The sequence below is a fragment of the Anolis carolinensis genome, chromosome 4 (assembly GCF_035594765.1).
Source record: "Anolis carolinensis isolate JA03-04 chromosome 4, rAnoCar3.1.pri, whole genome shotgun sequence".
Taxonomy (NCBI): Eukaryota; Metazoa; Chordata; class Lepidosauria; order Squamata; family Dactyloidae; genus Anolis; species Anolis carolinensis.
Window position 1 is genome coordinate 38,082,590 of NC_085844.1, and position 22,593 is coordinate 38,105,182.

Here is a 22,593-nt window from a genome sequence, read left to right on the forward strand (position 1 = left end):
TGCTGATGTCAGAACAAGGTGCCTACAAGACCAGCAGGAAGGATGAAGAGGCTAGCTAGAAGTAGTGGCAACATGAAGGAGGTAAGATGTGGGCCACACCAGGAGAGTGGATGCACTCTTGGGCCACCTGGACAACAGCCTCAGATTTGACATGAACATGTTGAATCTGGGGATCTCCAGGGCAGATGTATATTGTACTGGGCTAGATGAATCCGTAGCCTCCCATCCCACCCCTTGGACAGTGCAAAGTTCTGTTATGCTGGAGTGAAGTTCAAAGTATATGAACCCAGGAAAGTGACTGCACAATTACCAGCAGCCAGACAAAGGAGATGGAATGAAAAGCAATGGGGAACAGATTGAGTGACCAAATTAGAACTGAAGATGTTATGGGGAGAAAGCATCTCTCTGCAACATGTATTAGAAGGTATTGTAGCCCCAGTGAAATTGTGTTTTATTATTCATACATAAAGTGCTTTGGGGTTCTTCAAAGTAGAGGGAGTATATAATGAAACTATAATGATTAGAAAATGGAGAAAAGGCTTAATCTATGAGAAACCGCAGCCCTGAGTGGCCCAGTAACATTATTGGTCTGTGACTCATAATGATGCTATTATTTTGATACTATGATAATATGATCTCTCTCTCTCTCTCTCTCTCTCTCTCTCTCTCTCTCTCTCTCTCTATATATATATATATATAATTAAAATATTATTATTTTATGTGTGATCCTTAATGGATGACTATATGTAGAACAGTTGGAAAGAGTTTTGTCTCAAGCAAGCAAGTCCTCATTTTACTTGTCCTGTTTGCTTATTGCTAGTTTCTAGGAAACTCTAATGAGCAAATAATCCTTTTTTTCTTACCATTTAGATTAATCTGATTAGAGCAAAGTAAATTATTAAGTGGTACATGAAGACTAATGCTTGAGGAAAACAGATTAACCCATAAAGTGGTTGTTTCCAAATTCTGGCATAGGAACACAGTAGACATTTTACCTTTGAAATCATCTAGAAATACTGAATTGTAAACTATGTATGAAAATGGGAGAAATATGAGAACTTTTGGTCACAGCAGTCACAATTGCACCTACTTTCCCCATTTTCTCTTCTGGAAGAGTGGTCTCCTTAATATGGTCATTGCATAAATGAATGGAGGAATTAAGTGATGACTCAGGAAGAAAGTCATCAGCATCTGGCCCAATATTCTGGATATACTCATGATGGTGAGAATCTCTATATTAAGGAAGCCTCAGTCTAAATAATGTGGAAATGCATGAGGGAGCAGCAGGTTTCTCGTTAGGCTTTATCCTGCACATGTTCATTTCAAAAAGTATGGCTAGTGGGATGAGGCTAGCATTTTTTTTTTGTATTGTTGTAACTGTTAGTTGCTGTGTCCCTTCCAGGAGAGGGGGCGGGATATAAATAAAACAACTTCTCCTCCTCCTCCTCCTCCTCCTCCTCCTCCTCCTCATTACTCTACTCTCTGGTCTTGTTGTGACTGCGCCTTCGGGGATTATGGTTGATGGTGGTGGAATTCGAAGAGGAAGAAAAAACCCTCGTGATGAGGGTTCACTGGAGGAGTTGCGCAGGAAGCGACTTAGAGAGCTATATGGGGGATCTTCTGAGGAAGATTCAGATGGGGAGATGGATGCTGAGGAACAGGTGGTGGCTGGGGAAGCGGGCACTGAATGGGCACAGCCACCGGAGATGTCTGGAGATTTGGGGCTTATGGATACTTCTGAACCTGGGGTTTCTGCAGGAGCTGATCCCAATTGGGATGCTTGGAGAAGGGAGGATGGTTCTTTAAGTGTTCATGGGGCTAAGTGTGGGCAGGATGATTGGGACTCCGACGAATTGCTAGGTACTCCAGATCCACGAGCTCTAGCTGTGTGGAGTTCAGACTCTGAGTAGATTTGGGACACCTGGTGTTTGGGTGTGAGTGTTTGGTCACCCAGGAGGAAGGGGAATAAAATGGGAATGTTTGGCCACTGCACTTTGCGTGTGGCAAGGTGTTGCTGAGGCGCCATTGGGATCTCTGTGTTTCCATGAAGACTGAACTTGGACTATGATTTGAATCTGCTGATATCATCTAGCTTGGCTCTCGCTGTGTCTTATCGTGGACCTGTTTTGGATGACTGCACCCTCTTCGGACTTTGGATTGAATTTGACCTGGCTTCTGTCTATGCCCTCTGACTGACGGCTACTCCCGGCTTCTGACTATTGGTTTGTCTTTCGGAATTTCTGCTGCCTCCTGACCTGACCTTGGATTCTTCTGACGACGGCTATTCATCATCCCTTTGAGGCTCTCGGCTTATCTGCACCGTGGAAGCAGCTTTACTGCTTTTCTAGTTTGTTTATTTTCCAGCAATTAACTCTATTTGTTTTCCAAAGCTGAATTGAAGTGTTATTTAGTTTTTTATTGAATGCCAGCATGGGAAATTAGCGTGGCTCGTTTTTGAGTTATTATTGTCCAATCTACTCTCGAAACACTGAAAAGTGAAGTGTTTCAAGGATATTTCCTGTGTTTATGTTATTTTTTGGCTTATCTTCGGAATAAACTTTGTTTTGTATGTTAACTGGCGTCTGACTCTTGACAGGTCTTTACACAAATACCACTTCTTCATGAATTATCTTGTGAAATGGTGCTTATGAGAAGCTGTTGTCTGAATCCTTTCTAATGTGAGTTGGAAAAGCATCCGTCCAGTCCTAAAGAGCTGGAATCATTTCACTGAAAGCAAATTAACTGAGGTCTCCAAAAATCAAGACTCTTTTGAAAATGTGTCACCAGTTCTTGTCAGTATTTTAAACCTATGGATTGGTGGTACATCAACTGGATCCAACCTCAAATCCATGGTCTATCAGGAATGTTAAACTCATTTTCATCAAAGGCCACATTAGCCTTATGATTGTTTTCAAAAGACTGCTTTTAATTGAAAGACTGTTTAAATGTAACTATGTTGCCCTGGCATTGAAAGCCTCAGGGACCACATAAAATGATGTGGTACTCACATTTGGCCTATGGGCCTTACGTTTGACACATATGGTCTAGATTAAAGCTCTGAGACTTGTCCATTTGAGTGAAATTGCAGTCAGTGTTTTCCTTCCCAAAGTTTCAGTGTTTGGATGATGACAGGGAACCCTGGCTGTGCTGGAAACCACCAGTGCAAGGTTTCTGAATTGCCTTCAGGTGGATGTTCCTGAAGGAGTAGTCCCTCTTGACTACATCTAGCAAGTTGAGACACAAATATTGTGCAACACAATAACTGGGCAGCAGCTGTGAAAAGGAGAGCATTGGTGGTTCTCAAAGGACTGCTTTTCCTGTACTTCATTTCTTCACAAACAGAAACAAAAATGCATCTTATAGGCAGACAAGATAGATAATGACTTCTTCTTAGACTAACTTTGATTCTTATCCCCCGTCTCTGTTGGTCTATGGACCTTATCCCATGTAAACTGCCCCCCCATTTTCTCTTCGTTTTCACACACTGGCAAAATGGAGTCCCGTGGTGGTCAACCCATGACTCACGGCCACTTCCAGTGGCCACCCACAGGAATCCATTTTGCCAGCATGCAAACATGGAGAAAAGGCTCCCTTTTCAGGAGTTGGGTGTTACCTGACTCCTGATTGAAAAAAGAGGGGGGAAGCGGGGGGAAGTGAGAAGACGGGGAAAGGATGTGGGATGGCTGGCCATCTCCTGGCTGTGTTGGAAACCACCAGTGCAAGGTTTCTGACTTGCCTTGAGGTGGATGTTCCTGAAGGAGTAGTCCCTCTTCACTACATCCAGCAATCGGGTTCCCTTTCATCTTGGTGGGGTAATATGCGATCCCACTGTTCCAAACACTTTCCCCTGCTTCCCTCCTGCCCATGGGATAATGTCCTATGTATTTTTCAGTCAATGAAAGGAATGTGTTTTTTTTTTGGGGGGGGGAGAGTTTTATTCTGTTACAGTAGTCAGATCAGACGTAAAGTCTTGACCTGTACACACATGGAAAATTAAAATCTTGTGGCATCTGAAAGCATTTGACAAAAGTATTTGTGGACTCAACTCTGCTTCATCTGCTCAACTTGTTAGAGATGGGCCTGCAATTCATGAAAGTTTATGTCAGACAATACTTATTGTCTTTAAGATACCACAAGACTCTGTTGTTTCTGATGTGGTGGCAGATGATGGCTTCTGTGACGCATGGTGGAGAATATCCTCCAAGGTTTACTTTGATCTATAAAAGAGCTATCCAAAGTGATGAACCCTAGTCACAAAATAGGTTCTATCTTTTGGATAGACATTTGGGCTAAAACCCAGAATGGATTCATCACAGACATGAAGGCCATCAAACACTAATGTAAAATGGTCTGGGATTGACCATAAGGTCAAAGTATGGTAGAGCTAAGCTGAAGGAAAGGTATCTTCAACCAAGGGGAAAGTTTAGAAGCTATAGAGTTATTCAGCTCTTAGGAATTTCAAGGAAAAGGAGATTAAGTGTTTCTATGGCACTCTGTCTCTACCAGCAAGCAACTGGCTTGAATAGTTTTCACTTTGTGTTTGCTTAGTAATTTTCCCATTATGGCTTAACGACTGTTATTTAATGACAGGCTAAAATATATATAGTGTACTCCTGCAATTTGCTATATGTTATTCTATTTTTGTTGCTGAATAAATTTTCCAAAATTATTAGAACTGGTTGGGTGTTAAATTTCTTTTGTGCAAGATTGTTCAGTTGGAATCCTATCATCTAGATTTGTTAACCTAACTGCTTTTCAGTCCATCACTGTCTACAATCCTAAACCCAAGCAAAGGAAGATAAGTTTCCCTTAAACCACCACTCTGTGTGTGTGTGTGTGTGTGCATGAGAGATGAGGAAGGAAAGTTTGAATAAAGAAGGCTCTCACACTTTGATTTTGGTTCTTATGACTTCTTCCACTGGGGCTCTGACTTCATCCTCCATTCCCAATAAGGTTTCCAAATTGTCCTCTAAATTAGGTTCATATGAAACTAGAATTTTTAAAATAAAACTTCAGCGAGTGACATTCTCATTACTTCATTCATTTGTAAGGGTTTTTAACTATTGCTAGAGAATGTTCCTCCATTGTCATTTCACTGTTATGACAGCATTACTTGAAATCTATTCTGAACCACATTCTAGAATGTAATGGATGGGCATACATTTTATTAAAAACACTTTTCATACTGGAAATATGAATCTTTATTTACATATAGTAATATATGAAGATTAAGTAATAAATGAAAATAGAATGCAATGAGAATGCTTGCATCAAAACAGAGCAAACCCGAATACTAGCACAGTATGATATGTTTACATAATTAGGACAAGTAAACACATATCTTACATTAATTATGACCATGCCAGCTGGCATGAGTATTGCATGATTAAAAAAAAGAATCCTGACATTCTCTAACCAGAGCCAGGTACAAAATAATGGCTTAGGTAGGTGATTACATGCTAAGAATTAAGGAACATGTTGACTTTGAATACATACTGAGGAATTTGTGACCAGTAGCCAAACCAAGCTGACATGGCCTTTCACACAAAAATCCACTTCTGGTTTTCTTACAAGCATTCTCCAGCAACTTAATTCAGGAGAAAAAATGTATTTGGTTCTTCTGACATGATCAAGGAGTCTGGATTCAAATTCTCATTCAGCCAGATAGACTGCAGGATCAACTTGACCAGCAACCATCTCTTCGCCACATTAGCACAACAAACTTGTAGAAGTACAGGTACCCTCCAATCACACTATCCTAAGTGCCTATGCTTCTGTGGTGCACAGAAGAAAGAAAGAAAAGAAGGAAGGAAAATGAGAGTGATCCACTGTATCTTTTAAAGTATTGGTATTTGTCATGTAAAAATAAGCCTGACAATACCATTTAATACTACTTGTGTGGAGAAAATGTAGCTCCATCTTCTAATAATTCAGTGGGTGAAATGAAGCACATTAGCTTTATAAGGAATTAAACGTAATTTTATCTAGATTTAAGGATTGTTAAAATACTACCAAGAAATAGGTTTGAATGCTTTTCTGGAAAACTGAAGGTTGAGGGTGGAGAGAAAAAGTCTTCTTGGTACAAATGTTATTCCAAAATAATAATAATAATAATACATCACACAGTCCTAGACACTTGGGAAGTGTTCGACTTGTGATTTTGTGATACGAAATCCAGCATATCTATCTTGTTTGCTGTGTCATACAACAACAATAACAACAACATTAATAATAATAATAATAATAATAATAATAATAATAAAATAATAATAATAGTGTAGTTTTCTGGCTTTGTATATTTCTGCCGCTTCTGTGACTGTTCATTTGTATTTTGATTTTGTAGCCCACTTGTCAATGGATGTCCAGAATTGGCAGCATCCACCGCAGTCCTTTTTATCCTGGGCGACGACCGAGCCAGTATAGACTTTGTTTTGGTTTGATTCTCCATAATGCTAATGGGTTAGGTGCTCTTAGTTCTACTCCTCAGCTGAGACCTCTCTGGCTTGGTCGGACCTGCTGGTAGTTACACTACCATCAGCACAGCTCTCAGTCATCATTGGAGTAGTTAACCCCCCCCCCACCACCACGGCAAAGTGGCACCATCAAGGTCATAAATACCTGGGCCATACCTGTCATAAGATATACTGCTGGCATTATAAATTGGACACAGGTGGAACTGGACAATTTGGACAGAAAAACAAGAAAACTCATGACCATTCATCATTCACTGCACCCTCGCAGTGATGTTGATCAGCTATATCTGCCTAGAAGATCAGGGGGCAGAGGACTCTTATAAGTAAAACAAGCAGTCAAAGAAGAAGAACATGCCCTGGCAGAAGATGTAAAGCAAAGTGAAGAACCTGCTTTGATTGAAGTCAAAAATCAGAAAGTCCTCAAAGCACAGCAGACAAAAAACCAGTACAAGAAAACCACACTACAAACTAGAGCTGACAGCTGGCACAACAAAACATTGCATGGAAAGTTCCTTGACAAAATTGAAGGAAAAGCTGATAAGGAGAAGACCTGGCTATGGCTCACGAATGGGACCCTGAAGAAGGAGACAAAAGGCCTGATCCTTGCAAGCCAGGAGCAAGCCATCAGAACAAATGCAATTAAGGCCAAGATCAAAAAATCAGCTGATGACCCAAAATGCAGACTGTGCAAGGAAACCGATGAAATCATTGATCATATCCTCAGCTGCTGTAAGAAAATCAGACAGACAGACTACAAACAGAAGCACAACTATGTGGCCCAAATGATTCATTGGAACTTATGCCTCAAGTACCACCTCCCAGCAGTAAAGAACTGGTGGGATCACAAACCTGCAAAAGTATTGGAAAATGAGCATGCAAAGATACTGTGGGACCTCTGAATTCAGACTGACAAAGTTCTGGAACACAACACACCAGACATCACAGTTGTGGAAAAGAAAAAGGTTTGATCATTGATGTTGCCATCCCAGGTGACAGTCGCATTGATGAAAAACAACAGGAAAAACTCAGCCGCTATCAGGACCTCAAGATTGAACTTCAAAGACTCTGGTCCCGGTGGTGATTGGCACATGCCAAAAGAACTCAGCATTTGGAAACAACAGACATTGACAAAATTACGATCTGCCAACTGCAAAAGGCCACCCTACTGGGATCTGTGCTCATCATCCAAAAATACATCACACAGTCCTAGACACTTGGGAAGTGTTCGACTTGTGATTTTGTGATACGAAATCCAGCATATCTATCTTGTTTGCTGTGTCATACAATAATAATAATAATAATAATAATAATAATAATAATAATAATAATAATAATTTAATAATAATACAATGTCTTGACACTGTAGCTCATTTACTATTTAGTAATTATTTAGTTAATATTTAATCAATATCAATTTGCATGTGCATTTTAAAACACAAATAATAAGCAGAAAGGGGTAAAATACAAACCAGTCTTTACTGTTTAGCTGCCATGTCTAGTTTCTCATTGGTTGAGTACCAATTTATTGTGCATATAGTCCACTGAAAATATATTATGTGATTATTCAAGTTATTTGTATCAGGATCGAGTTAGATGTGCCTATTGTTTTTCATTGTATGTTCAGGTATGCCAGAACATGCCCCGAGATAAGGTCATCTTTAACAGGAACAGAGCAGGCAGGAATTATTTTTCCTGAGGATGCTTTCTTAAATGAAACAAAATGAAATTGGTTATTGGCTTCAAAGGAACATACATCTACAAAGCAAATAGCAGCCTCAGAAGAGGGGTCTTCTCCAAGATCACAGCAAAGGAGGAAGAGATTAGTTCATCTCAATACCTGCCATGGTCTCAGCAATGATCAATGCCCATTCTACCACAGCTGTTTGCATTGAACAGCCCCCATCTTATCCATTAAGTATAAAGACTTGCTTAAGGCACAACCCTCTGGCTGCTGAGAATGAGTTCATGGGATAACATAAATTTGCATACCTCCCTCTCTATGGCAGATGATGGTACTCTGTTTTTTGGTGTCCATTGAAGACTTCTATTGCATCTTTCCATTGTACAAATGGTTTAGCAACCAATGCACCAAGCTTCTGATTACCACCTTTACTTCCAACTTCTCCAAACACCACAAAGTACTTACAGAGTGCGCCTTGTAGATGAAATCAGTAAGTTAGCCAGGGAAATCTTCTGAACCATTTGGGTTGAAAACTTATATGCCTCTTCTTATCCACAGGAAATATATATACTTGAAATGGAGTCTGTGGATTTTGCACTAATTGGGCTTTCACTTGGTCATCAGAAACAGTCTTGTTCATATAAAGTTCAAGGTCTAACAATGACACAGCTTCTTTTCTTTGCTCCTGTTCCATGGTTTCTTTGGCAGCACCTGGATTAGATGAATAGTGGTAGACAGTTTACATCGGCAATTCAGGTGTGCATGTTCTGGGGTCTTTATATGTACCAGCTACTGCAATGGTTCTCAACCTGCTGTCTTCTTGGTCTTCAATATTTGGCTTTTACTTTTTTGCCATTAACTAAAAAATGTCCAGTTGCATTGATAGATGTTTAGGCATCTTCTCGAGTCAGGTGGATGACAGGAAAAACTAATAGCAGCTAGGTCTCAGAACAGCAGCTCAAATGGCAGACAAATTGCACAGTAAGGAATGACCCACAGCTGCTTTGAAGAAGGTAAACATAAGAGAGCTCTGAAAGGGGGAAGAGCAAGAGAGCAGTGACATGACTAGTTTCATGTGTGTTTTTTAAAATAATATTTCAAAAACTATTAAAGATAATTATATTGGAAAAATTGATGAAACTACATAACATCTATAACTATGTTCAAATTTCACAAAAACGTTGATTAGAAGAAGAGATACAGCATTTTGAAATATATTCACTTTAGATTGGCATATCTAAAAATCAAGATCAATGACCCATACATATTATGAAATATTTAGAAACTACGTAAAATTCCTTTAATCTGGTACCTAATTTTTCAAAAGAAATACTTGACAGTTAAGGAGAAATCAAAGTATAAACTTTTAAAGCGAGCAAAAATTATTATAGCTGTTGTATACCTGGAAACATCGTAAATTGTATTTAAAGTTTTTATGGAGGTTTTTGGGGATTAAAGGTAAAAGGTAAAGGTTTTCCCCTGACGTTAAGTCCAGTCATGTCTGACTCTGGGGGTTGGTGCTCATCTCCATTTCTAAGCTGAAGAGCCGGCGTTGTCCGTAGACACCTCCAAGGTCATGTGGCCGGCATGACTGCATGGAGCGCAGTTACCTTCCCGCCGGAGCGTAAATTGTAAACATCGTAAATTGTATTTAAAGTTTTTATGAAGGTTTTTGGGGATTACAATCCCCATAATGAATGAGGTATGGCATAAGACAAAAGCACAGCTCTAAAAGACACTGCCAGGATATTCACCATAATAAATATAAGTACAGTAGAGTCTCGCTTATCCAACGTAAAGAATGTTGGATAAGCGAATATGTTGGATAATAAGGAGAGATTAAGGAAAAGCCTATTAAACATCAAATTAGGTTATGATTTTACAAATTAAGCACCAAAACATCGTGTTATACAACAAATTTGACAGAAAAAGTAGTTCAATACACAATAATGCTATGTAGTAATTACTGTATTTACGAATTTAGCACCAAAATATCACGATATATTGAAAACATTGACTACAAAAATGCGTTGGATAATCCAGAACGTTGGATAAGCGAGTGTTGGATAAGTGAGACTCTACTGTAATATATGAAGATGTATATTTAATCTGAGTGTGTGAATCTAACTCTATGGCTGAGAGAGTGTGACTGCTTAACTTCTGTGCCTTTCACAGGGTTAGACTATGAACCTGAGCAAGCAGGACCTGGCAACTCCTCTCAAACACTGTAGAAAAGGGAACCCCTTATGGAAGCAAAGCAATCAGCCTCTTCCAGGAAGGACCCAACATGCGGCCTAGCATGAAGGGAAAATACAGCCCTGAAGGCCACAGCCAGGAAACCCACCCCAAACCAGATAATCGGCTACATAATTAAGATTTATACTTCCAATTGTGTGTCTGTGCCTTGCTCTGAAGCCACGAGAGTGTGACTGCACAGTTTGCAGAACAGACAGATCTGATGCTTCTCGTTTGTTAGGCCATGAGCCTGACCAGAAAGAACCTGGAGGGCCTCTCAGATACTGGGAAAGACCTCATGGCCTCCTCCAGGATGGCCCCAGCCTGAGGCAACAGCCCAAAAGCATGAAGCCCGACATGAGGTCTGAACAAAATGGAGACCTCCAAATGAAGGCTTCCTAATATACTGGCAAAGACTACAAGCTGAACACAAGGCCTAGAACAAGATGGATGCCTCCCAATATAATGGCAAAATTTAAAGCCTAACATGACACCTGAAACAACAGAGACCCCCTAATATAATTTCAAGAGCTAAGCCTAACATGAGGCATGAAATAAAATGTAGGCACAATGTTATGACACAAAGAGTGGAATTGTTTGTGCCTTCTTGGGGTTGAGAGAGTGTGACTCCCACCATACAACAATCCATTAAGCATTATGTTAAAGCAGTGGTTCTCAACCTGCGGGTCCCCAGGTGTTTTGGCCTACAACTCCCAGAAATCCCTGCCAGTTTACCAGCTGTTAAGATTTCTAGGAGTTGAAAGCTGAAACATCTGGGGACCCACAGGTTGAGAACCATTGTTTTAAAGGAAGGAGTTGTCTGCAACCTTCCTCTGCGACCTAGCAATCATGACTTGAGGCTGAGAGAGTGTGACTCACAAAGGCAACAATTGATTAATCATTATTATTATTCTAAAGAGGGGAGGGCAAACTTCTGTGACAGGATGTGTCTTCCTTGAGGCAACCCAGAAGGGGAAATCTGCTTGGTGCAGTCACCCAAACCTCCAGCACTTTTGCTCTGCTGGAAAATTCCTGCCAATAAATGGCAAGAGCAGAAACTGCCCAAATTGTAGGGTGAATCCCTGGGGCAAAGGTATGGCAATGGGAACTCTTTTATTCACTGGAAAAGTGGGAGCAAGGCCTAATGCCTCATTAGAAACCAGCCTCCGAACTCAAGCTGAAGCAAAGAGCACAGTAGGGGAGTGGAGCAGCCTTAAATAACCTGTAGCTCCGCCCCTGTCAACCACCCCCAAAGGGCCTTCAACTTCCCCCCTGTGCTTTAGGCTTTGCTTGACAGTTATGGCTGGGCCAACTTGGTTGCTTCCATTATGTCGGCTATTGCTATGTAAATTGGTGGAAAGGTAGGTAATGACAGTGTGAATAAATGCTCAAAATTAGGTTGAGATAGTGCTTGTAGTTCAGGAGGGACTCTTAATTTTTGCTTCTCATAGATTTAGCATGGGGATTTGGTTAAACAGTTAAAATTAATGAGTAAACCAGGTTTTTTTAACCTGAAAAATTTCAGGGGGGATTTAACACCTAACCCCCCTCCCCCCGGGGCTAAAGGATTGGCTGTTAGCAAACTGTCTGCTGCTCTTTGAGCCAGTTGAAGTTCCCAAATACTCTTCAACAGCAGCCCCACATAGAGTGCACACCAAGCCACTCCAAAGTGTCCAAAGCCACAAAAGTCCAGGCACCTTTACAGTATTATTATTATTGTTTTTTTTTTAAAAGGAGACTTCTATAATATTTGAACATATTCTTTACAGAATTGGATGTCATTTGTAAGCATAAAATTATGAAACCTGCAAACTTTGAATTGCAGAGCTTTTGAAGTGTTTTGGAAGTAGGTAAAAGGGATGGGTTCATCCATCCTGTTTTGGGATAAGCAATTTGTCTGTTCATGGTCGAGGCGTTTCTTGGTAACTAATCTTTAAGAGATGAACAGGGGTGAGGGAAGTACAGTACACTGGATGAGCAGCAGGCTGAAAGTGTTTTATTTTCTGTTTAGTCAGTTCCAACTAACAAGTTCACCCTAACCCACCTCTCTTCAAAGCATTACAACAAGAAGTTTAAAGGGAACATTATTTCCTGTTCGGAAGCTTAGAGCCCTCAATTAGGAAACCGTCTGCCTAATAATAATACAAATTTGGGCTTCTGTGGAAGTTTTGCAAAGCCAACAGTACCCATAGTCTCTAACTCCAATCTTCATCAGGACATAAAAGATTATTATTATTATTATTCATAAGAATAAGTATGGCCTTTTTCATCCCGATATCCCTAAAATGATGGGAAGGGGAGCCTGTAAAGCGCCCTCCCCCCCATTGCCATCAATGGGCTGGATCTTGCCACATTTTTCAGCTGTGGACCAAAAACATCCATTCAGATGCCCACCTGTTTTCAGAAGGCATGTGAAAGCAGGTCCACGGGTTCCCCAAAATTCAGATAGCAGAAACGGTTTGAGATTCAGCCAAAATGCACAAACTTAATGACTAGCATATGTCTGAGATTCTCTTCTTGCTGGGATATGTGTTTAACATTTAATTAAATATTTAATATCTTATTAATAAAGAACACCATTGATCTCATGTATTTTTAATTAATAAGAAGCATTATTCATAATAGTTTTGTATGTTCATTAATACATTTCTGACTATACCTTTTTGGCCACATTCTGAAGTTATTCAACCATATGCATCTCGGTTTTTATATCTGAAATGATGTGCAATATAATTTGTATTTTCAGTATCTATAATCAATCAAATTTCTTTTAATCAGTGAACTATTTTATGAGGTAAGAGTGGAGGGCAGTTAGAACATTTCAAACTCTTCCTGAGTTTCCTTGGAACATATTTGCTGGCTAGATATTTCAAATATCTATATATATAAAAGAGTGATGGCATCACGGCAATTCACAAAACAACAAAAGTACAGGCCCCCCAACCTCAACATTTGACAACACAACCCATCATCCACGCCTCAAGGTTGATACAACAAAAAGAAAAGAAAAATAAAGTCCTAATTAGAGGGAGAGCAATAATTTTTTTATCCAATTGCTGCCAGTTTAGAGGGCTAATCTCTGCCCACGTGGTTGCCTAGCAACCAAGGGACAGTCAGGTTTCAGTTAGGGGACAGGCCGATTTAGGCCTCACTTAGGCTTCTTCCACAGATTATCTAATTTGCACTGGATTATATGGCAGTGTAGACTCAAGGCCCTTCAACACAGCTACCCTGTTTCCCTGAAAATAAGACATCCCCAAAAAATAAGACCTAGTAGAGGTTTTGCTGAATTGCTAAATATAAGGCCTCCCCTGAAAGTAAGACCTAGCAATGTTTTTGTTTGGAAGCATGCCCGGTGCCCGCCAAACAAAACATCATAGCATGCAGGATCGGTAAATGTACATAATTATTATAATTATTATTTTATTTTTATACCCCACCTCCATCTCCCCAGAGGGTCTCGGGGCGTCTTACATACCAGTTGTATATGGAAATAATGGTAATAACAAGAAATTCTTGACAGGAGTCACAGTTTGTCTGGTTTAGTTATGTTGGTTTGTGATGACAACTACAGTACAGTATAGAATCAATGTTCATTTTTTTGTTCAATAATGATTATAAATTCTTTTTCATGGAAAAATAAGACATCCCCTGAAAATAAGACCTAGCGCATCTTTGGGAGTAAAAAATAATATAAGACACTGTCTTATTTTCGGGGAAACACGGTATATAACCCATTTATAATCTTATATTATCTGCTTTGAACTGGATTATCTTGACTCCACACTGCCATATAATCCACTTCAGTGTGCATTTTATACAGCTGTGAAGAAGGGGCCTCATATAATCCAGTTCTAAGCAGATAATATAAGATTAGAAATATACAGTAGAGTCTCACTTATCCAATGTAAACAGGCTGGCAGGATAAGTGAATATGTTGGATAATAAGAAGGGATTCAGGAAAAGCCAATTAAACATCAAATTAGGTAATCGTTATACAAATTAAGCACCAAAACATCATATTATACAACAAATTTGACAGAAAAAGTAGTTCCATGCGCAGTAATGCTATGTAGTATTTACAGTAGAGTCTCACTTAACCAACACTCGCTTATCCAACGTTCTGGATTATCCAACGCATTTTTGTAGTCAATGCTTTCAATATATCGTGATATTTTGGTGCTAAATTCATAAATACAGTAATTACTATATAGCATTACTGTGTACTGAACTACTTTTTCTGACAAATTTGTTGTCTAACATGATGTTTTGGTGCTTAATTTGTAAAATCATAACTTAATTTGATGTTTAATAGGGTTATCCTTAATTCCTCATTATCCAACATATTCGCTTATCCAACGTTCTGCCGGCCCGTTTATGTTGGATAAGTGAGACTCTACTGTACTGTATTTACAAATTTACCACTAAAATATCACAATGAATTTAAAACACTGACTACAAAAACATTGATTATGAAAAGGCAGACTGCGTTGGATAATCCAGAACATTGTATAAGCGAATGTTGGATAAGTGAGATTCTTCTTTAATATGAAATAATTACTGGGATAGAATAATGCAGAACAATATAATCTCTAAAACCAGGACAGTAAATAAACAGGGGAACTCCACACAGGAAACAATCGGGGCCAGCTAACACCTCCCAACAAAGTATTCCCATCATCAAAGTCTGGCAAATCCTGTTTTCTCAGGGCCACAGACAGTAGAAGCACATAAAATATCGCAAACAACACCACTCTGAAAACAAGGGAATTCCAGACAGGAAACAATCAGGGCCAGCTAACACCTCCCAACAAAAAATTCACTCAGGGAGGAAACAGCCAGGCTTTAAAGCTGCAAGGCCATTACATCCTAATCATTTTTCCTAATTACAGCATTCATACTTGCCTCCAACAAACAAAAAAAACCAATCAGAAATATTGTATATTCACAACCTTTAGGAAATAATATCCCCTGATGGCGCAGCGTGTTAAAACGCTGAGCTGCTGAACTTCTGGACCGAAAGGCCACAGGTTTGAATTGGGGGAGCGGAGAGAGCCCCCACTGTTAGCCCCAGCTTCTGCCAACCCAGAAGTTTGAAAACATGCAAATGTGAGTGCATCAATAGGTACTGCTCCGGCGGGAAGGTAACGCCGCTCCATGTAGTCATCCCACATGACCTTGGAGGAGTCTACGGACAACGCCGGCTCTTCGGCTTAGAAATGGAGATGAGCACCAACCTCCAGAGTCAGACACGACTGAATGTCTGGGGAAAACCTTTACCCTTTACCTTAAGTACCACCAATTCCTCAATACTTTATTTCCCAGACCACCATACTTCGCCACAGCAACGCGTGGCCGGGCACAGCTAGTCTACTATAAAATCCATAATGGGGCAAGGATTTCAGGATGTGTTTTTGATGTCTTTGAGAACCATTACCATAAAAGCAATAACAAATTACAGCTAGTTGCTAAATTGCTAGAATGTCACAATGGTTATCCTTGCCATTGTGGGTTGAAGACAATTATAGACTATGGAATTAAAAACTGAAGCTGTAAATACAGGGAGGTCATCCGCACAGATCCCTTAAATATAGCAGAAAAACAAGCAAGTGAAAATAAATATGGAAATCTATCCCGCTCTGTTTATAACACATCTGGCTGGTAACAGAATACAGTTGGAGACCGCATGCCATATCACGCAAAATCCTGGCCTAGTTCTTTCTTGGTGCTTTGCAGTGCTGTTGTTCAAACTGATTCTTATGTGACCCTTTCACAGGATTTTTTTGGGCAATATTTGTCGATAGCAAATTTACCATTGCCTTCATCAGGCTGAGAGAGTATGACTTGTCTAAGGTCACCTAGTGGGTCTCCATAGTTGAGGGGCAATTCAAACCCTGGTCTCCAGAGTTCTGGTTCAGTGATAAAACCACTACATCATGCTTGCTGTCTTCCTAGGGCTGACAGCCAAGTCAACATGCCTTATAGCTAGTCAAAGAAACAGTTCATAATATTCCCTGCTCATTTCTCAGACTTCCAAGGATGGCTTGGTTTGGATTCTCACTGTTGTCTTTTTGCCAGAAGACAAGGCAAAGACATTTTATTTTGGCAGGACTTTGGCATGTAAACTGGTTTGTTGCTAAAAGGGATTTAAGTGTCCTGGTGTTGGCTTTTGTGCTATTTTTTTAACTTATTTCTTTTTATGAGATTTCTTTTGATAGTTTACTTACTATTGCCAGCTGCAGAATTCCTATGGGAGGCAATGCCTACGTTTTGCTCTCTCCATTGTCATATCCAGAGATATAGCCTACTCCTGTGTGCCATTACATAGAAGGAGTACCACAGAGCTGAATGGAGCTTTTCCCTAATGTTTAGGATTATACTTATGTTATAGGATTATAGCAAGAAGCATACTTAATATCTTCTTACAGAATTTAATGGACTTTTCTACGGTTTACTAGTGAGAGGATTGCATTCAGAGTTGTTATGTACCGAACAAACCACTGCAATCATGGATGCCCCAAAAGAACTTATTCCCATTTTACAGAAAGCAAATTGATATATCAGAAACAGGACAGGAGACTCAGTGAGTTTATGTTCACTTCGGTTCTCTGAATCTCACTCTTTCATGTCTGATGGCTGGTTCATCTCATCCCAAAATTGCCCTGGGCAAGAAGCCAATTCAAAATGTGTTACAGTTGGCCATCTGGAGAAGTGGTCAGCCGACTGCTCTATCTGAATGCCAGAGCAATTTCTAGTGTTTGATGAGGTGAACGGGAAACATTACAATCCTCTTGTCATGCTGAAAACTGACCTGACCATGGGGTAGATGAAATTTTATAGATTTGGGGATATCTAGAGAGCACCCTGGGTAAAATGAATGAATGATCTCAGTGAAATTTTAGGTAAAACTGAGTTGGGGGAATAAAATCCTATCAATTGTCCTATAGTAAAACTGAAAAATCCCTCCCACCAGGACACACATAACATATTCATGTTGAAAAAAGTGGTTTCTTCAGTTATTGAATTTATTAATGAGAATTGTTTGGAATGTTACAGCACTCATGGCTGCTTGCCTCAATGGCTATAAAAAGGTATAAATTCTATAGCTAGACCGGGGATGCCTCTTTAAAGTACAGTTGCTATTGTTTTTGCTGACCCTTCTTCTGTGCTTTTAACAACGAACTTCACAGGCATCTTTGCCACCCATTGCTGAGATGTTCTCAAGAAATCTTACGGAAAATTCCTTGAGCCCTAGAGGTCAAATCTGCAAGTAGATCTTTATCTATAGTGTCACCAATATAGCCTTCTCTGCTGTTATGAAATACCCTCAGCTTAGATAGCTGATTGGTGCCAAAGCTGTTGTCATTCTGGAACCAAGAAACCAATAGCTATGTAGCAATTCGTTCAGTCAAGTCACTCATCCTCTTATTTATATCTTTCCTTTCCTGCAAGAATGGGACTCAAGGTGGCTTACGGGGGGGGGGGGGGAGCTTTGGGGCATCTGAGTTTGTCAAATTCTTAAGTGGTTTTAATTGCTTTTAATTCATTAATATAACAACTTTCTCCTAAAATGGGGCCCAAGGCAACAAACAGTAAAACCAAACATAGTATAGCTACCATATCCATGGAGCTTGTTTCCATGGTTTCATTTAACCATGTCCAAAAATGCATTATCTCTAGACATTTTCTACGCCCTCCAGTATAACTTTATGGTATACTTTGGTCTGACGTCTTTCATTTCAATAGGATTTACTCTTATTCACAGTTTCAAGTATCCATACAAAGTCCAGGGGGTCATACTGTACTATTCAAACTATTAATTTTATCACACCAACTATTCTGCTAGTCATGTCATCACAGATAATGGATGAACATGGTTGAACACCTTTAATATTGCATCTTTTTTCAATAGCACAGTTACACAGGTTCACCTGTGTATGGTCATATGTGGTCCAATGACATACATTCATACAACTTCATAAAACTGCCTTCCTGCACTATTGTGATGATGATGATTTATTTTGTGCAACTGTGCAATTACAGCATTAAAAACTGAGGCAAATATATCTCTATCATCTATCTATTTATCTTTCTATCTATAATGTGAGTAATAGACAATGCTACTGTTCGGTAAACTGGGAATTGTTTGACTGGTTGAGCCCAAAGACCTCTTCAAACAGGAAAAAGTGAACAGTAGGGTGCCACAGGGTTGTGATCTAGGCTATTCAACATTTTTATCACTGATTTGGATGTCAGAATAGACGGCATGCTCAGCAAATTTGCAGATGACATCAAATTGGGAAGGATAGCTAATACCCCTGATGACAGGATCAGAATCCCAAATAACCTAAACAGATTAGAGAGCTCTACCAACTATTGCACTGAGGATCGCTTCAGACACTGGTGAATCTGGCAGTGCCTGGTGGGGGGAACCCATTGCCTCATACCTCACATCACCTGACTCGTTTGTTCCCCATGGGGGAAGTGTCGGACACCTGTCTTCCTCCCATTGATCACCATTAAATATGGGACTCCTCCCGTGTTGCTGCAGCGGCAGCATGCACTGTTTTCTTTACAGCTTTATGTAAAACCTGGCCAGAAATTATTCAACATTGCGAGATGGGAGCCGGTGGACTCTGTTGTAAAACTGTAGAGAAAGCAGTGCATGCCACCAAAAGACATATTCTCTGATAACATTGTAGAGCTTACAGTGTCCATCCTACTTGAATTCCTGTGGTTTCCTCCTGCAGAATTTTGGGGTTTGTGGTTTAGTGAGGCCTAGGACCTTTCTGGCAGTGCAGTTTAAAGGCTCCTCCCTAAACTACACACCCCAGAATTCTGGAGATACAGAATGTATGAAGCAATTTAACAGTCACGTTAAGCACATTAATTTAAATAAAAAGCAGTAAAATGCTGGTAAAAGTACAAAACCTAGTCCAACATAACCTAGATTAAAAGAGCTTTTGTACCAGGCAGTTATCATGCAAAGGTCTGTATAAACAAAACGGTTTAATATTTGTATTATTTTAAATTGTTTTAAATTGTTCAAATTGAACAAAAATTATAATTGTCTCACAAATCTACATTCCCAGGAATCCACAGAACTTAGATGTGACATTTAAAACAGCATCAAAACACCAATAAGTGTGAAGTGACACACAGGAGTCAAAAATATTGTCCTTCTCCAAATTGTAATATAAAGAAATACAGTCTAAGCTTTCCCCAGAATATTTCCACTTTATTCTGATATGTGGGTTTGTGCACATTTATTAGAAATTGATGGCTCACAAGTCAGTGTGGTATTGAATCCACTCTGCATTTTAGTCTGAACTTTAAAGAACTTTTAAAGATGCTAAGCCTGCTTTGGTGGTAGGTAGGGGGCTGACCACCTGAGGCATGTTCTTTAGAAGTCAGACTAAAATCCAGAGTAGCTTCATTATCCCAGTTCCATGAGAACCAACAGTCTACCATTGTGCATATGTGTGCATACTTGTCATCCACAGAAATGTGTGTAAAGCCTCTAATCAGGAATCATAATTCTAGATTAACTGCTTCTCTTTCCCTTATGAAAAAGGCAGATTTTTGTGGCTCATTTTATGGTGTTTGCTTCAATTAGGATCATGTACTCTTTCTCTATGTCAAACTTTGTATTTTTTTTAAAAAAAAACAAAACCCGAGAACCTGAAATGTGGATTCAGCCTTTTTGTTATTGAAACTCAGAACCTACAATCAGTTGCCATGTAATTAACTGTATTTTTCCCCCTCCGTCTGGTGAATGTATTAATTATCTTCAGTGCAGCATAATGGTCTCCCTTCTCTTGAGCACAAGAGTCTTTGGAAGACGTTTTGCTTCATTTGATCATTTTCAAGTCTCTCCGGTAACTAGTTTCAAAACTACTTCGAAAGAGCAACCTCTGAAAGTATTTATGGAGGCCAGATAACATTTATAAACAAGAAAACCCACCTCAGTGACATTCATTGATGAAATTTACCTTCAAGATTTATCTCTCTGCATATCGCATAGATGGCATTTTTCAGCGGTGTAGTAAACTGCAATTTGAAACCATGTCCACCCAGAGAAGTGTCTTGCAGTTCTGATCTCAGGCGCAGGACCAGGAAAAGGGAGGAAAAACACTTTAAAGATAATGGGGCCTTTGGAATGTTAATAGTACAAAACTTTCAAAAGGTGAAATTATTTCTCAGCCAAACTCGCAAAAAGAAGGAAAAAAGCAAACCAGGTTGGCTTAGCCCATTTTGCACCTTTGTGCTACAGAATGACTGGGTTTAAATTACACCGCCTTCAGTCTTTGCTTTTCAATCCCTTAATCCTTAAGGAGCAGAGGTTTCAGTTCAAGACAACTTCACACAGAACATAAAAAAAGACTCGATGAGCTTCCCTCAAGTAGAATGATCATTTTTCCCCAGCTGTAATCTTTCCCTTGCATCCAATTGCAAATTACAAAAAAAGAAAGGAAAAAAGGCAGAAGAAAACCAGTGGCAAATAATTAATGCATTTTCAGTGAAGAGTTCTTTCCCACTAACGTTTAATATATGTACATGAAAAGCAGTAAATGCTTTTCATGTGAGCCACTTACAGGCAGTTGTACCTGTGGTTTTCATCACTGTTTTACTGGTATTCCTCCACATTAGTGAGCCTTTTGTGAAATGCCTGATCTCAAATGGAAAGGGAAACTGGCCTCGGAGGTTGGTTTTACATCTGGTAGCCAACATTATTACTTAAACTGGCTACGTCAGCTTTCCAAAAAGCTGCATAGGTCGACTCAGGGCAATTACGGCCTGATCTAAGACACATACGCTTGTTAATTTTTTCCAGGTGTTCTTTGAGCACTGTATTTTTGTTATCTATAATTAATATTTTCTAATAGTGCTGAGGCAAAAAAAAGCAATGTCTTTTGATTTCTTTAAGACTCAGTTCTGGTGGTAACAATTTCAGAAAAGTGTATGTGCGCGTGTGTGTATGCATATGTGTTTAAAAGAGAATGTTAGATTGGGTCCCAACTACAATTTAAATTATAATTTCCAGGTGTTATGTATATGTTTCTTTACATCAAAGAGAATGGGAATGTAATGACTTATTTAGGTTTTCTCCCTTAGGACTTCAAACAGTGTATGGCAGAAGTGGTCATAATTGATTTTCAGAATCATTCTGGAAACAGTTATGAAAGCCTGTAGTTAAACTGGTATGTCACTTTCTGAAATTCTTGCATGAACATTTTCAAATCTTTCAGTAAGTGATGCTAAGGAAATACAGTACTTTACCATGATGCATTCTGCTTAATCTAAACCTCTATAAATGGATGTGTCTGGCATGAAACTATCATTAAATGGTATGTTAGGCTGTCCCCTCCCCCAAATAGTACTTTCCCTACCCCCGCATTGTAGCTCTTTACAGAAAAGTCTGTATGAGTCCAAAATCACTCAGAAAAATACAAGCAGTGGTGCCTCATTACTTTAAGAATATTTCTTTAAAATTACAGAGACTCCTAATTTCAAGCAAACATTTATTTCCTACACATGCAAAGAGGTGCTGACAACTTACAGTGCTACAACTTCCCTGTTATCTTTGAACCTTTTGCATTCACTAACTTTACCTTTGCACATGATGGAAAGAAATGCACTGTAATAATAGCTGTAATTTATACTTGCAGAGTAATAGTGCTAATAGTACGAGTAGTAGTTTAAGGAATTCCAACAGCGTGGAAGAACAGGAAGCTGATTTTCTTTCCTTCCTTGTCCTTCCCCGTTTCTGGTGTTCTTTAAACACGGTTTGACCTTAATCAATGTCTTCCAACAGGCTTAATGTGACATACCCCTGAAACAAAAACAGGAACGCCTCTCCAGTCTGGCTTTGGAAGGAGAAAGCTGTGATTATTAGTCCTCTGTGTGATCTTTTCAGATTGCGCTGATGAGATGAAGTTTAATCTCCTTTCTCCTCTCTCCACTACCACAAACCACAAGCAGTTTAAGGCAGCCTGGAAATCTCTCACATCTGGAAGAGCAATAATTCATGGGATTTCACTTGACAGCCATGACAGGCAGCAGGGCAGCCAGAAACAACTGTCTCTTATGTTGTGCTATTTGCAAGAAGTCAGAAGAGGAGGAGCAGGCATAGGACCACATCCTCCTTTAGCATATGTTAGAGGAGGAAACGCTTTTATTTTCTGCCAGATGCTTCATGAATAA

General features: G+C 39.5%; 1 long non-coding RNA gene across 1 annotated transcript; it reads right to left on the reverse strand.

The window, feature by feature from the left end:
- Positions 1 to 1,469: 1,469 nt before the first annotated feature.
- LOC134298845 (uncharacterized) lies at positions 1,470 to 22,436 on the reverse strand. The gene is made up of 3 exons (XR_010005955.1): positions 22,221 to 22,436; positions 20,382 to 20,483; positions 1,470 to 9,184 (listed from the first exon to the last, which is right to left on the reverse strand). It is a non-coding gene; the product is annotated as an uncharacterized LOC134298845 (long non-coding RNA).
- Positions 22,437 to 22,593: the final 157 nt, after the last annotated feature.